Source organism: Triturus cristatus, chromosome 2_1 (genome assembly GCF_964204655.1).
Source record: "Triturus cristatus chromosome 2_1, aTriCri1.1, whole genome shotgun sequence".
NCBI lineage: Eukaryota > Metazoa > Chordata > Amphibia > Caudata > Salamandridae > Triturus > Triturus cristatus.
Genome location: NC_140581.1, coordinates 216,545,179 through 216,560,600, shown reverse-complemented (window position 1 = coordinate 216,560,600; position 15,422 = coordinate 216,545,179). Strand labels below are relative to the sequence as shown.

At 41.8% G+C, this 15,422-nt stretch overlaps 1 long non-coding RNA gene across 1 annotated transcript in view; it reads right to left on the bottom strand.

Annotated features, from left to right (window-relative positions):
* The window catches only part of LOC146863985 (uncharacterized), a 177,567-nt gene extending 174,300 nt beyond the window's left edge, over positions 1-3,267 (bottom strand). Inside the window, exon 1 of the long non-coding RNA XR_014976596.1 lies at positions 3,150-3,267. This is a non-coding gene — a long non-coding RNA (uncharacterized LOC146863985). The remainder of the gene's footprint in view (positions 1-3,149) is intronic.
* Positions 3,268-15,422: the final 12,155 nt, after the last annotated feature.

Sequence of the window (15,422 nt, the reverse complement as noted above, 5' to 3'; positions counted from 1 at the left end):
TTAAATTCAATTGACTTATTTTCTGTACTACTTCCTCACTAGTTTTATTCAATGCTTCTATTTCTTTATCTTGAGACACCTTATTAACTGATGAATGATGTAAAAGTTGAGGAATAAAGGGTGTTCCCACAATGGGTGCACTTGGGATGACTCTATTGGGTCCTTCTTGATACGGTAGAGGATTTTTAGTTAGAATTTCCTCCAACAATTCGTCATCTGATTCACCATATCCTGTCACATTCATGTGTTTGGTTTCTACCTAAACTTGCTTCCCGACTGTTCTTCAGCCATGAACACTGGATATAAACCTTCTGATACTACAGCTCTTCTCCAACGCTTCATTTGATCTCTACTTGACTCATATGGATGTCTAGGCAAAAATCCTCTAAATCTCCGACCACTTCTGAATTTTTCACTATCAAATGCCTCAATCTCCCATTCTTCCAAAGCTTCATACTGTGTTATTATAGGATTTGGTTCTAACATATTAATTCTATCTCTCAAATTCTGAAGTATCTTCAAATTAAAAGTACCATGATCCGGAAAAGCCAAAACACCATCACCTTTCGTATACTCCACCCAATTCTCCAACCATACACACGTGTGATATCCTTTCTCCATCATCATAAATGAAGCAGGCGTTTTAGGTAGCAGATTAGGAATTCCCGCTCTAGTCATTACAGGTTTGTCATTATTAAAGACATTTTTAATTTTCTTCATTAACGTAATTTTCTTTGGTCTTCGAGAACATTTCAGATGGAAGATATGGGAAAGCGTCTTCCGTATATCTTCTAGCTCTATTACCTATTTCGCGTCCTATATCAGCACGACTCACACCCACAGTCAAATCAGGACTCAACATACACATTTTCCTGACCATTTCTAGCGTGGCTTCTATCTATCAACCAATCAGACTCAGGCTCACGCTCGTGGTCTGACCAATGCCAGCAGACAGAGGTCAGTTAACTGTTTTAATTCTACTAGACATGTCTGCCGCATTCGACACGGTCAATCATATAATTTTACTAAGGAGGCTTGCGGAACTTGGGCTGGAGGGCCTAGCTCTTAACTGGCTTCAGTCCTATCCGGAGAAGTTGTGTCCCTCCCCCCTTTTCTATCTAAATTTAGAACGGTTCAGCATGGGGTCCCCCAAGGGTCAACTATTATTCCGATCCTTTTTAATATTTATTTAAGACCACTGATTCCCATCATTAAATCCTATACCATTAAGCTGGTGAATTATGCAGACGACACACAGCTCATCTTGTCTCTGGAAGGCAGAGAGTCTACGTCACTCAGTAACTTCCACAAATGTATGCAGAAGACTGCTAGAAGACTCATGGCTAATTCCCTGCAGTTTAATGGTGGGAAAACAGAAATATTGAGCTGCACAGTGAAAAAAATCCCTTGCCCACTTCCAGATAAATTCCAGCCCATTCAGGCAGATACGCCTCCCACACCAGCGGCAGCTGTGCGCAATTTGGGGATAGTTTTCGACAACAAGTTGAGTATGGAGAAACATGTAAATAAAATAGTTGGAACCTGCTTCTCCCTCATCAAAGCCTTCCTGAAAATCCTCCCCATGTTACCTTTGTCAGCCAGGGCTCTAGTAGTCAGAAGTGTTATCCTGAGCTGGCTGGACTATTGTAACGCCCTGCTTTTCGGTGCACCTAATTTCCTCATTAAGAAACTACAAAGAATACAAACAATAGCCACAAAGTTAGCTTTAAAGAGGAGGCAAGATGATTCTGCATCCGCAGCTCTCATTGATCTCCACTGGCTCCCTCTAGCCCAGAGAATCCAGTTCAAAGCATTATGTAATGTGTTCAAGGCCCTTCATGGACTTGGACCTCTGCCATTGCATGAAAATTTGGTTGGCACTCCCCATCACGTATTTTTCGTTCTTCTACTGCTCACCTGGTCCGCACCACCAGAGCAAGAACTTCCAGATATGGAGGGATAGTGTTCAGCTGTGCGGCGGCACAGCTGTGGAACAATCTCCCCACCCAATATCAGACAAATAGAGGAGTTCCTTCAGTTTAGAAAAAAACTTAAAATGTACCTCTTCCCTAGGGTGTAGTGCTGGCAACGCATGCGGTGGGTAAACTTTGTGCTTGTAGAGGAACATCTGTATTTTCAGCACGAGGATACCCATGGGATGATAGTGCACTTCATACATTCTGGCTACATTACATTACATTAAATAAAAACATTTGCTACTCTGTCTGTTCCCCTAAACAAAGGATACATTTCAACTTACTCTTGAGTTTCAGAATTACTCTTCTACTGTGTGTAAAACATCTGTTTACCCTTCATTCAAGCTCGGAAGAACCTGTTACTCCTTCAGTGTTACCCCTACTGAGAAATAAGACCAAAGTTTCACCAGCAAACCCTCTGCTATCACTCCCACTCAACTTTTATACAAAATAGTCCCTAGTTTAATACTGCCAGCCCTACGTAGCTTCTCAGTATTATTCCAACAGACAAGTAACCTCACTGCAGTGTGGCTTCTGTCACCACCCGCTACTCATTTTCCCGGGATTCTGGACAACATAAAACAAGATGCTAACTCTTATATTAAACATAAATCAATAATTAATTCTCAATATTTATCACCAAATTAGTTAATAATAACCATAACTCTGCTACCAGAAAACTGATCCAGCGGCATACCAACAACAGATACTCCACTACCATATACTCACCTGGACCCATAAACACACAATTGAGTAAACCGCTGGAGTCAAAGTTTATGTATAATTTTTCTATAATTTCCACAATAATTAGGATTAGTTATTTGGTACCTCTATTCATCTCAAACTAACCCTTTCACTGATTAAGTAGTTTTTTCCTCTGGTCGATGGACCATTAGTTGAACTAGTTGATGGTGACAATGTACATAACTCTAAACTTCTCTATATTTAAAGTAAAATAATCACAGACTCAGGAAGGTTTAAAATCTTTATCTAAATTTCAAGCGCATGCGAGCCATCTCTAATACACAGTGCAATCACCATCATTCTTTGGAGAGAAAATTCAATTAAATCATCAAACAAAATATAACACAGACTTACTCAATAAACAATGTCTAAGGAAAGGAGAGGATAGAGAGAAAAGAACATCTGCAAATAACGTGAAATTATAATTACCAAGAATGGTGTGAAGACCAACCCCCTGGCCAAAGGGCTGGTAAGGGTCCCCTTGGGAAAGGTCAGGAGACAAAGACTTCAGGACAGGATTCAGGACAGGATAGTTGACCTCTCTAGAATACCAACGGTTGTGCTGCACCCCTCTCGGACACTCTCTTCCTCCTCGAGATTCTTCAGCGATCTTCTTATCTAACCCAATTACATTAGGATAGAAGGTTCTGCATTTGGCTCTTTATCAGCATCTCATAGCATCTCTCCTAGCAACAGCATCTCCCACTACACGGACAGCATCCCGAACTCTGCTAACTAACTAAAGCTATCTTAATTATACCTTTCTTTCTTCATGTTCCACCCACTAAAGTTTCAATATTGTAAAAATACAAGGTCTAATTGGTTAGGCAAGGGGAGAAGATCATCACACCATGCTTACATGTCATCTAAGTCAGTTCATCTGTTGTTCGCAAACCCATCCCCTTAATTTTTATTCATAATTTTAGTTCACACACGCATTCACATTTTATATGCAACATTTTTATACAGTCTGAATGTGAGTCCACATCGTTGAACTTTTCACCATCCGTTCCCAGAGTATAACACTTGGAACCTTGGCTCCCGTTCAACATCCAAGTCATCATTCCGGGTGAACTTTCAGTGGACATGCACAGTCTTCCTTTTACTCAGCTTACTTCAGTTATACAAGAGAGGCCCAAATGTGCACTAGTGATAAAGTCAGAAAGACAATTATTAATTTCACAAATAAAATGGTCCCACTGTATACCACCACCTCTACTCTATTCCCCTTTACTTGATAATACTTTCCCCAAATTAGTATTAGTAGAATAGCCTGTTTTCATTTCCGCTAAGCAGATGCCTTGCACGCGAGTCTTCAAGTCTCTATTTTATTACTTACTGCTCATGCGCTAGAATTTCCCTCCAAGCGATAGCTCGTCATACTGCGTAGATGCAGTTGACGCATGTCGGTAAAGATTCCCCGTTTAAAGCGGTTTTAGTCCTTCGTTCATGTTATCCACGTTAGTAAACACATAAGCAAGCTTCACTAACTCACAAATTCATGTGGTGCACATTAGTTTTTACACAAAACAATTTTGATAACTTGTTAGTCAGTTAAAGGAGCGGATTGCTTCCAAGCAAGTCTCTTTTCTACGAGTCCTTGCTCAATCGCAGGGTAGGCTTCAGGCAGCAGGGCAGTCCTCTTAGTGTAGCAGGGCAGTACTCTGTAGTACACAATAGGACACAGGCAGCAGGACAGCCCTCTGAGAGTCCCTTTGAAGGTCCAGAAATGAACTGAAGAGTGTGTCCGGGGGTCCTTGTTTTATACCTGGTACCAGCTTTGAAGTGGAAGAAACGTCTGGTATGTTCCCGCTTTTATATTACCAAGTCAAATTGGCAGTTTAAAACTGCAAACAGGCTGCAATGGCAAGCCTGAGACATGTTTTAAAGGGCTACTTAAGTGGGTGGTACAGGAAGTGCTGCTAGCCCACTAGTAGCATTTAATTTACCGGCCATAGGGTATAAGGCATACCACTTTACTCAGGACTCATAAGTAAATTAAATATGGCAATGAGGTGTAAGCCAATTTTACCATGTTTTAGGGAGTGAACACAAGCACTTTAGCACTGGTTAGCAGTTGTAAAGTGCACAGAGTACTAAGGCCAACAAAAAACAAATTCAGCAACACAGGAGGGGAGAAGGTAAAAAGGTTTGGGGAAAGACCACCCTAAGGCTGACAGGTCTAACAGCATCTTATCAAGGTCACTCCTTCTAGGTTTGGAGTGTTCACAGTACACTCTCACTATTTTGCATTTTACAGAGAGCTGGCACTGTTTGCTGTGACATGGAGCACATTTGTCTATGTTCAGTGTTTTATTTTTCATTAATTTCTTTTCTAACCAAGACAGGGCCTGTTGAACAGCAAGTACAACACCCAATCAACATACAGCTCATTGTTATATCATGTATTATCACTTGTCTTTTTATTTTGCAAAGTGGCTCTGTTGGCCCTGATGAATTCATACACAGCTGATTTTAGGGTTACAAAGCCAGAAATATGTTGTCCAAAGCTTTGGATTGAATCATACCCCACCTTCCTTTAGTTTCTACACACTGAGGGCAACAATAAACTATCTTAGGTCCACTAGAAGGTAGTTTTAACTTCTTGTTTCCTATGATCCTTTCTACACGCAACACCCACACTGATATCCATTAGGAGCCCACTTTTTTGTGATACACTTCAAGAGTTTCACTCTGCTGAGAGTTTTAGCTCACACCACTATCCCTGATGATAATGGTGTGATGTGGGGCCCTATGATGAATCATGCTACCCTAGGGTGTGTGAGACCTTTTGCCCTTTAAAGTACAGAACTTACTATAGGAATGTAGAATAATGCTAGGTATGTGTCTTTTCTTTTCCTTGGGTTTTGGAGATCCTTGACCATTTGAACCTGCTGTGACTGGTATCACAAAAAAGACCAGTATGATTAACAAAGAGTGGTAGCCAACATTTACTATTTAGGATCACTATGAAAAGCATGCAGTGTTCTATTACTTACAAAAAGCACCCATAGTCAACTGTGTCAAATGCAACCATAAGATCTAACAGAACCAGGAGGCATGAAGCCCCTCCATCTGTGATCCATAGATGTTGTTTATAATATTACCTGTAGCTGTCTCAATGTTACATCCCTTATGTAAACCCAATTAGCAACGAAATAGGTCATTATCAGATTTAGGTGGACGATTATCCTTAGTGATGCACATTTCTCACGGGATTCAAAAAGTCAAGGGAGCTTGATTACAGGTCAATAATCTGAAAGCAGATTTGGCTTGGGGTTAAGGTATTCAATAGCTTTTATTCGGTCATATTAAATTTAATATGAACCACAAAAGTAAAATACAGTCATATACAACTAGACACCAATAATGATAAAAAATACTAAAACAGCACAATTTCATATTGAGATCCTTAAAAAGAAATTATTATAAAAGGTGAGAATAAAAAACACAAATTGCAGAGTGCGTCAGCGGTAATGACGTCAATTTTGAGGCCTACCTATGTATTTCTAAGACGCTGAGACAAGTCACAGAAATGAACATGAAAAACATGTTTTATCTTTTGATAAAATTGCAATTGACATTTGGAAAACGCATTTCATCTTAAATCTAAAATTGCAGTTAGTACAGCGCATCACAGCAGTAACACAAATGATATTTGTCTGACAAAAAACTAAATACAGAGACATTCGGAAAAGCTAACAATCATCATGAAAAGCTACCCAAGCAAATTCCTTGCTTTAATCACCAAGCTCAGGAAAGTATATATGGTAAGCACAATTTCCTCTGAGGCCAGGGCTTACAAAAAGTGCAGTGCATCTGTGTACAGATGCACATAGGAGCTTGGTTGCAGGCCTATAATTTGAAAGTAGATGTGGCTCAGTGTTACAATACTTTAGGATAGAAGTAGTTTGAATACATTTTTTGGAGATAAGAAAGCTCCTTTAGAAAAGAGTGGCATTGATAAGCTCCCACCATTTCACAGCAAACATGACAAAGTTCCATTTGATGATAATAGCTGGTAATAAGTCTTGATTACAATGTGTAGACTTGGGAATTTGAATGATTACTGTGAGTTCTATTATACCAATTATGGTATAGGTGATCAAAGCGTTTGTTTGTTTTGGGAGTGACTTGCTCCTAGATTTCTAAAGAGGTAATTGAAAGTTGTAATTTTGGAGATCTTTTCAAGGGTCGAAACCCATTTCATTAATATTTAGATGGACTTGTTACTGAGTTAAAGGCCGGAGCTCTGATGAAGCTTATGAGTTAGAATAGGATCACTGACGTGTTGGAGAATACTCAACATATTCTTGCAGAAATGTCAATTTTGCTTCTACAAATTGGGAATTCTAATGTTTTCCTAAGAACTTTAATTCTGTAAGTTTAACTGGTGTGGAAATTTGGTGGTTCATCAACCATTTAAATTTTTGTGAATTGTTCCTTTAATGTTTAATTCGTCCAAGATTATGATTAACTTGATCTGTTTGAAGTTATTTTGGGTGCAACAAGTAAGACAACTGTTGAGATAATGATTTCATATTAGCAGGCGGACATGTCATTGAAATTTGTTTGGATGCAGGGAATGTAGCAGTTTTGCTGAGAGGATCTGCTCCAGAGCCCTCCTAGATAAATTGTCGAGTGATCATTTCCAAACGTTTTGTGTGGAAGTTTAGACCATCATAAGACTATGAGAAATGTACAGTTGAAATGGTATTGTGAAGTGTCCCTGATAGTGTCCAGGGGTGATGAGCATTTAATAGGAGATTTGTTTGGCAATTATGAGACCAAGCATACATCATTTGAGGTGTGTTGCTCTTAAGGAGTGCTGATTAAGATTATGAACTTGAAATAGATTGCCTAGTGCTTCAAAGTTTCTGTAATTGTGGCTACCCTATTCAATATTACATTTTCCGAGGGAAGTGTCAGCGTATGATTTTTTTAAATATTTTCAGCAAATGAGGCTCAAATCGGGCTTTTGCTTTAGGTGGGTGGTATATAATATCAATATAATATGTATATTAGGACTGTATGCCAGACTAATGGAAATGGCTGTCTTTTATATGGCTACCTTTAATATCTTTAATATTTCTACCTTTAATCTACCACAGGCGGAGGGAAGCAAAATGGCGGCCGCTTGAGGTCGTAGGAGCGAGCTTGCCAACGCAGCACCGTGAAACGGCTTTCTGATTGAATGGAGGGACGACTGAAATGAAATATAGAGCACCTACCTGTTTGAGGCTTTTCCACGCTGGGACCTTTGGTGTTGAAGCAGCAGTTGACAGCTGTTCAGGGGACGGGCAGCCACAGGGACACAGCGTGGCATTGAAGCTGCTGGTAGATCAAGTCCTCGCTTCTGTTGGATGTCGGCACTGCGCGGATGGCCCCTAAAGTCGCTAGCTTGACGAGAGGAAAGTCTGGTGTACCCCCGAGCACAGACTCTGTCGGCAACAAGGGGAAACGAGGGGGACGACGGACGCTGCAGGCGGCAGCACCAGTATCGGAGATGGAAAGGGAGCCGGATCCATTAAGGGGAAGAGGCAGGACCTCGTCTGGATGGCGTGTGCCGGGGGGCTCAGTGTTGGAAACGTTGCACGCTCCCTGTGGAAGGCAGTCTATAAGCACAGGAACAGACACAGGCGCTGCAGAGACCGAGGAGGCAGTTCTCCCTAACGGAGTCGGTCAGGATCTAGTGGTTTCTGGAGAGGAAAGCTCTCACACACAACCGGCTGAAGAGTCACCTTCTGGGAGCTTGACTGTAGGTACTGAGTCACAAAAAGAGAAAGAAAAAGGAAAGTGTTCAAGCTTGTTAAAATTGATGAATCGAGGCAGAGTGGGCCATCCCGAAGACAAGATAGAGATCATGGAGATAAACGGGCAATAAGCGAAGGGGAGATAGGAGGAGCTACAACAGGGGACACAATGAGTCTCTGGTCCCCAGTAATAGAGACAGTCACGCAAGTGGACTCTGTAGAACATCCCCTAAACCAGGGGTAAGCGACACAGCCTGTAAGCACTGAGGCCAAGGTAGACCCCAATGACTGCTTTTTCTCTCTTTCTGATAGCCAGGAGTGGTCGGTTGACGACTCAGGATCCTCAATTACTAGCTAGTGAAAATGAAAGTGACCCAGAGAAAGTAGAAGGTTCTCTTTTCATGACTGCTCGTCGGGCTGGGTATAAGAAAATGGGGCATCATCTAGAAAGGGCAGCAAGCTTGAAATGGGACTATTCTCTAACTGAATCAACTATCACTTCCCCAAATATAGCACCCAATTACATCCCTGGCTCGCAAGCCTCGACACTGGAAACTGTCTTTCAGACTATCTTACAGCACTGTGAAGAGACACGGGCAGATGCCCGGAAAGCCCAGAACGTGGCATATAAAGTCCAGGGTACAGTACGAAATGTAACAAAGACCTGTAATAATATAGGTGAATGTCTTACGGAACTCAAAACTAGAGTCAGCAATGTCGAGACGGAGGTCACCGAAAAGCTTACACAGTCCAGAGAACAAGAGAAACGGCTCACTGATATCCAATGGAAATTGGAGGACAGTGAGAATCACCAACGGCAGCAGGAGGTCCAGCGAGTACACATGACACCCTTTACCCTGAGAAATGCAGCTAGGGAAGGATCAAGACAAAGAGCCATCTTGGTATTTCTCGGAAACTTTCTCTTGCGACAGGCAATATTTGAAAAAGCTAGGCCAGAAGCCAGGAGAAATGTTGGCGATGTTTCTTTTCTCTTCAGACTAGACTTCTGCCATGTCACCGTTGAAAAAAGGTGGCGATTGCGCCAGCTGATAAAACCCATTCAGGACAAAGGAGCAAATGCTTTTCTGAATAATCCGGCCTCCCTGAAAGTAGTCTGGCAAGGCTCAACAAACTTTTTACATCTGAAATCAAGGCTAAAGAGTTTTGGGCTGGGTTGAAGCCTTAGCACTTTAACGGACTGGAAGGAGTGACTAGCAGACGGGGGCGGATAATACTGGGATAGTTTTTGTAGATATTGTTGATATGCTGGTATTATAGTTTGGAGCCTATAGGAAAATAGCTATCTCTTTTTAACCTCTTCTGTGCCCATGACGAGATAGTCTCGTCATGGAGCACAGTTGCGCTGTGCCCATGACGAGACTATCTCGTCATGACTCCCACCCAAGAGGGAAACGCCAGGCACAGGAGGGGGAAAAGGCCTGGCAGCGAAAGGGTTAATATCCTCTTCCTGTTGCTGTTGCTTTCTTCTGCATCTTTCTGTTTCTTTTTCTTCCTATCTTATATCTTTTTGTGGTAGGGTCGTCCCCTATAAAGACATTGTAATGGGTATGGAAATCCCATCACACTGATGTGCGGTCTGGGTTCTTCCCAAAGAAGGGAGATGGGGGGACTGGGGAGGGGCCAGGGGAGGGGGGTCATGGGGTTTTGGGTGATGGGGACAAAATAGGGTGAAAAAAGTTAGAGAGATAACTGACAACACTTTTGAAGAGGATTAGAAAATGTTAAGAAATATGATAGAATCTGGAATGAATTGCTACAACTTGGGGCAAAAGGAGGAAAGGATTAAAAGAAAGACACTTATTTGTAAAAATGGGTAAGATGACTATTTGCTCGGTTAATATAGAGGGGTTAGGGGATAGGAATAAACGGGACCAGACTATGGAAATGCTAAGATCGAACACAACAGATATTGTTGCTCTCCAAGAGACACATATACTATGGGAAAAAAGAGGTTTCATTGCAATAAGAGGGTACTCTCTTATGTCCTGCTCTACGCAAACCTCTAATATTAGAGGGGTTGCCATCCTAGCTAAGAATCGAATAGGACCAGCTAGGCGGATATTGGGGGATGCAGGTGGGAGATGGGCCTTGGTGGAGCTAGAGCTTGGAATAACAATACTAACAGTTCATGGCTCAAATCAAGCTAAGCCTAAGATATTTGAATATCTAGAGGTGGAGCTGGCAGCATGGCCTACCCCTCTAATTATGTGTGGGGACCTTAATATACATTTAGGAGTAGGAGGCACAATGCCTAGCAGGTATCAAGGACGGAAGCCTAAAGTCTATAGTACATTGACATCATTCATTGGTAGCCATGGGCTAGTAGATGTATGGGAATCTAACTTCCCCTCTGATCTGGAATACACATATTTCTCTCATCCTCACCAGAAATACGTTAGGTTGGATTATTTTTTATTTCAAAGCAGATTTTGGGAGGGGCAGATATAGAAATGTTACCCAAACTAATGTCGGACCACAATCCCTTGAATTTAGGGTTAAGATTGCAGCAATTACAAATGCAGCAATCACAATGGACGTTAAACCGGAAATTATTGGTGGATCAGGAATATGTGTGTTATTTTAAGAAGTGGATAACAGACTTTTTAAATATGAATAGATATATTGCCTCTTGCAATATGGTTTGGGATGTGTTTAAGGCGGGAGTATGGGGGAGATGGTAGGCTTTGTCTATAATAAAAAACAGCACCAAGAGAAGAAGATCAAGCAACTGCAAGCTAAGCTCCGGGATATAGAGAGGGAGCTCATGGGTAAGATAATGCGGGAGATGGAAGTGGATACTACTCAGTTAGACATTACTCTGACTAAAGCAGAAATTTGGGCATATTACTCTCAAAAGGTGGCAGCAGGATATCAGACTCATAGGGTGGAGAGCTTTGAGTATTGGGAAACAGGGGGAAAACTCCTTGCTTTAAAGACAAGACAAAAAACAGTGAAGAGCCAGATAACCTCAAAAACAAGTGGGGGAACCTCATATACAGAACCGGGGGATATAGTGGAAGTCTTCCATGGGTTTTACAAAGATCTCTACACAGAAGAGAAACAGGACCCCCATGGAAAATTATTTATGAGGACCAACGAAGAGTATAGGAAGCTGGGGGGGACGCGAGAGATAGGTTGGAGTCGGAATTCACAATGGCCCTGATGAGATCCACTAGAATTTTATAAAATCTTTTTGGAAGAGCTAGCCCCTCTGCTCTGGGATCTGTCTCTGGGGGTACAATATTCTGGAGACCCACCAGATACTTTGAAAGGTACCAATATTGTTATCTTCCCCAAGAAGGATAAACCACAGGATATGCCTAGTTCTTACAGGCCCATTTCCCTAATTAATGTGGATGCAAAAATCTATTCCAAAATCTTGGCAAATCGCCTCCAGGGGGTCATAGCCAGACTTGTTTCACCTTGGCAACACAGCTTTGTACTGGGTAGAGATACCACAAATCATGTAAGGCGAGCTGTGGCCTTATTTGATATTGCATGGGAAACTAATGACAGTCTGGCTATGATCCTCCTGAACGCGGAAAAAGCATTTGACAGGGTGGCATGGGAGTACTTATTGGGAATTTTGGCAGCCTAAGGATTCGGCCCTCGGGTAATCAATGCAATCAAAGCAATGTATAAGGCACCATACGCGAAGCAGAGAGTCAGACATTATAAGGGTGTCAAGGGGGACAAGGTCAGTGGAGAGGTGTGGCTCACTGGTTAGAGGTGGCAGATCCGTAAGCAGAGAATCGGCCAGGGACCAGGGTTCAATTTCCGATGCGGCAGGGTCGTGGACCAGGGTCAAAACGGACTCGATAATTCTCGCCTCGGTACCTACTCTAACCAGGAACACACTCGGCAACTCTCGGCATTAAGCTTGCCTCATCTCTACAACGGCCCCCCACAGACGCCGGGGATGCCTGGTTTCACCATGGAGATACCCAGAAAGGGACCATCTCACAGGGATAGCCAGGACGGGTTCCCCAGCGGTCTATAGCGCCGGGACACTTCCGAGTAGCTGTGCGCTGTATAAATGAAAATAACATAACAAATAACATAACATAACAAGGCAGGGGTGTCCCTGCTTCCCTATATATAGACCCCTTCCTCCAAGCAATAATTGAGAATCAGGCAATTATACCAATGACAACCCAGGGGTTCAATACTAAAGTATTGGCTTATGCGGATGATATCGCTGTACTAACACCTGACCCCAAGGGAGGAATGAAGGAAATAGAAACCATGGCAACTATATTTGGTAAGGAGTCAGGGTATTTATTGAACAAATCCAATACCCAGATAGTCTGTTCTGAAAAGGTTATCTATCAGGATAGCCAGCAAGTACCTACAGCCACCTATCTCTGGGTTAGGGTTAGTTCGGATATAGGTCAGATTGCCCAAATCAATTTTAGCCCCCTGATTAATAAAATGGCTATTGACCTCAGGTGGATGAGCTCACTTCACCTAACCATTATAGGAAGAATTGATGTCCTTAAAATGGGGCTACTCCCCAAGATATTGTATCTGTTTAGGGCACTTCCGGTAGAAATTAAGCGTTCTATAATAAAAACCTTAGACTCTATATTTAGTAAATTTATCTGGCAATCTGGTAAGGTTAGGATATCTCTAAAGTTTCTTGTCTTGCCACAAGCATGGGGAGGATGGGCTGCTCCTAATCTTGCCTTTTATCATTGGGCAGCATTATTACAACATTGGAACATACTCTTCTTTGATAATGACGGCAGAGTTAGTGGGGCACAGGCCGAGGGTCTCCCGACAATTTACAAGTTGGCATTAGGGGGAAGGGCAAGAGCATTGCTGCTTCGCCAGGTGGAACCCAGCTACTATAAAAAGGTTCGATTTCAGATCATTATAAGTGCGTGGAAATTCTGGGGTAAAATCCCAAAACATATGAATATTAAGAAATTTACAAAGTACACACCCATCTGGAGATCATCACTATGTCCCCCCGGGTTTTATGATACTATGGGGAAACAATAGGAGCAACTCGGGTAAGGACAGTTGGGGATATTCAATCAAAAGGCCAACTGTACTCATTTGCTGAGTTACAAAGAGAGTACGGAATATCGGATAGGCATTATTTTAAATACCTTCAAACAAAGGGGCTTTTTTGGTAAATGGAAGTAGGCAATTCCAAGCGCCAAAGTTTCATTGTCTGAGACTATGGGAAAACCAAGCTGTAAAATTAAACATCTATATGGTATAATGATGGAGCAAGTTCCGGATGACATCGAAAAAATTGAAACACAATGGGCCAGTAGATTAGAAAAGCATGATTTAGATATTGATACGTCATTGCGGCTGGCAAAGAAAATGCTCTTACCAGCTAATTTAAAGGCGCAACCCTATAAAACAATCTACAACGTATATTTTACTCTTGACAAATTATTTAAATGGAGGAAAAGGGAGGACGACAAATGTCCTAGATGTGGGGTTGGGCCAGCAGAGGAGATCCACAGGTTTTATGGTTGTCCGCAGCTTGATTTGTTAAAAACAGAACTAGTAAAGTTCAGGGAAAGGATCTTTGGTAAAACAGTGGAATTAACCCCTTCGCTCATGATGGTGGGATTTGATAGCAGTACTGGGCTACAATAGATCAAGTCCAAATTAGTATTACTTTTATTTCGGTTACTATAATTAGGTCACATATTGCAACTAGATGGAAGGATCCAATGCCTCCATGCTTCCATGAGTATTTGGCACGCCTTATAGCTGTATAAAAATTTGAACAGGCCCTGTATGCCTGTAAGGGGCTCCAGGCTAAAACATAGGGCATAAAGTTATGGGCTCCAATTGCGAAGTGGTTAACGGGGTTAGGCTAATGTATATAGTGTAGTTAATGCATTGAGATCATATAGATTAAGCTGGTGCTAATATTGTGATTTACCATTTTTCCCTCCCTCTTTTGGGGTGGCTTTTATTTTTCTCTCCACTTTTCCACAATGAACTATGTATATATTCTGTATATAAATTTCAACAGGCCCTGTATGCCTGTAAGGGGCTCCAGGCAAAAAAATGGGGCATGAAATTATGGGTTCCAATTGCGAAATGGTTAATGGGGGCAGGGTAATGTATAGAGTATATTTAATGCATTGAGATCATATAGAATAAGCTGGTGCTAATATTGTGATTTACCGTTTTTCCCTCCCTCTTTTGGTTTGGCTTTTATTTTTCGCTCCACTTTTCCGCAATGACCTATGTATATATTATGTTTTTGGAAATCGCCATCTACCTTGGAATTTTTAAATGTAAGATGTAGCAATTTGGATTATTTGCTAATAATTGATATTGTACAAGGAATTAATACGTTTTGAGTATGATTACATGTATAATATCTCTCTGAGTTAATAAAAACAAAAAAAAGACATAATCCACCACAGGACGTGCACCAAAGTTCCTGGATATGTTCTGTAGTATTGGCATTTAGACAAAATATCAAGTTTTTTAATATCGTGATTAGGCCTGGGCCACAATTCCGTTCCACTTGCGGAAATTGCGATAATTTGGCATTTTTGTGTTCCGCGGAAAGCGCAAAAATGCCAAAATTTCCGCAATCCGCATTTTACCGGTAATTTTTTTCTTGCTCGCGCTGTAAAAAAATACATTCTCGCGTGCGCGCGATCGTCTTTCCTGAATCCCCACGTTCGCCGACAAGTTCTCCACGAGATGTTGGATTGTAGGTAGCCATTTGCGCTGTCTCACGGCAGTTCGTGCCCGCATTAACGTCATTTGTCACGCGATCACGTCATTTGTTGCGTGATCACATCTTTCTTCTCGCGATCATGCACCGCGAGAGTACGAGAAGATTGAGATCTCGAACACGTCATTCTCCACTGAGCAACCGCATGGGTAAGTTGGCGAGCCGCGATCACGCAAAAAATACCGCAAACAGGCGGGAAAAAAA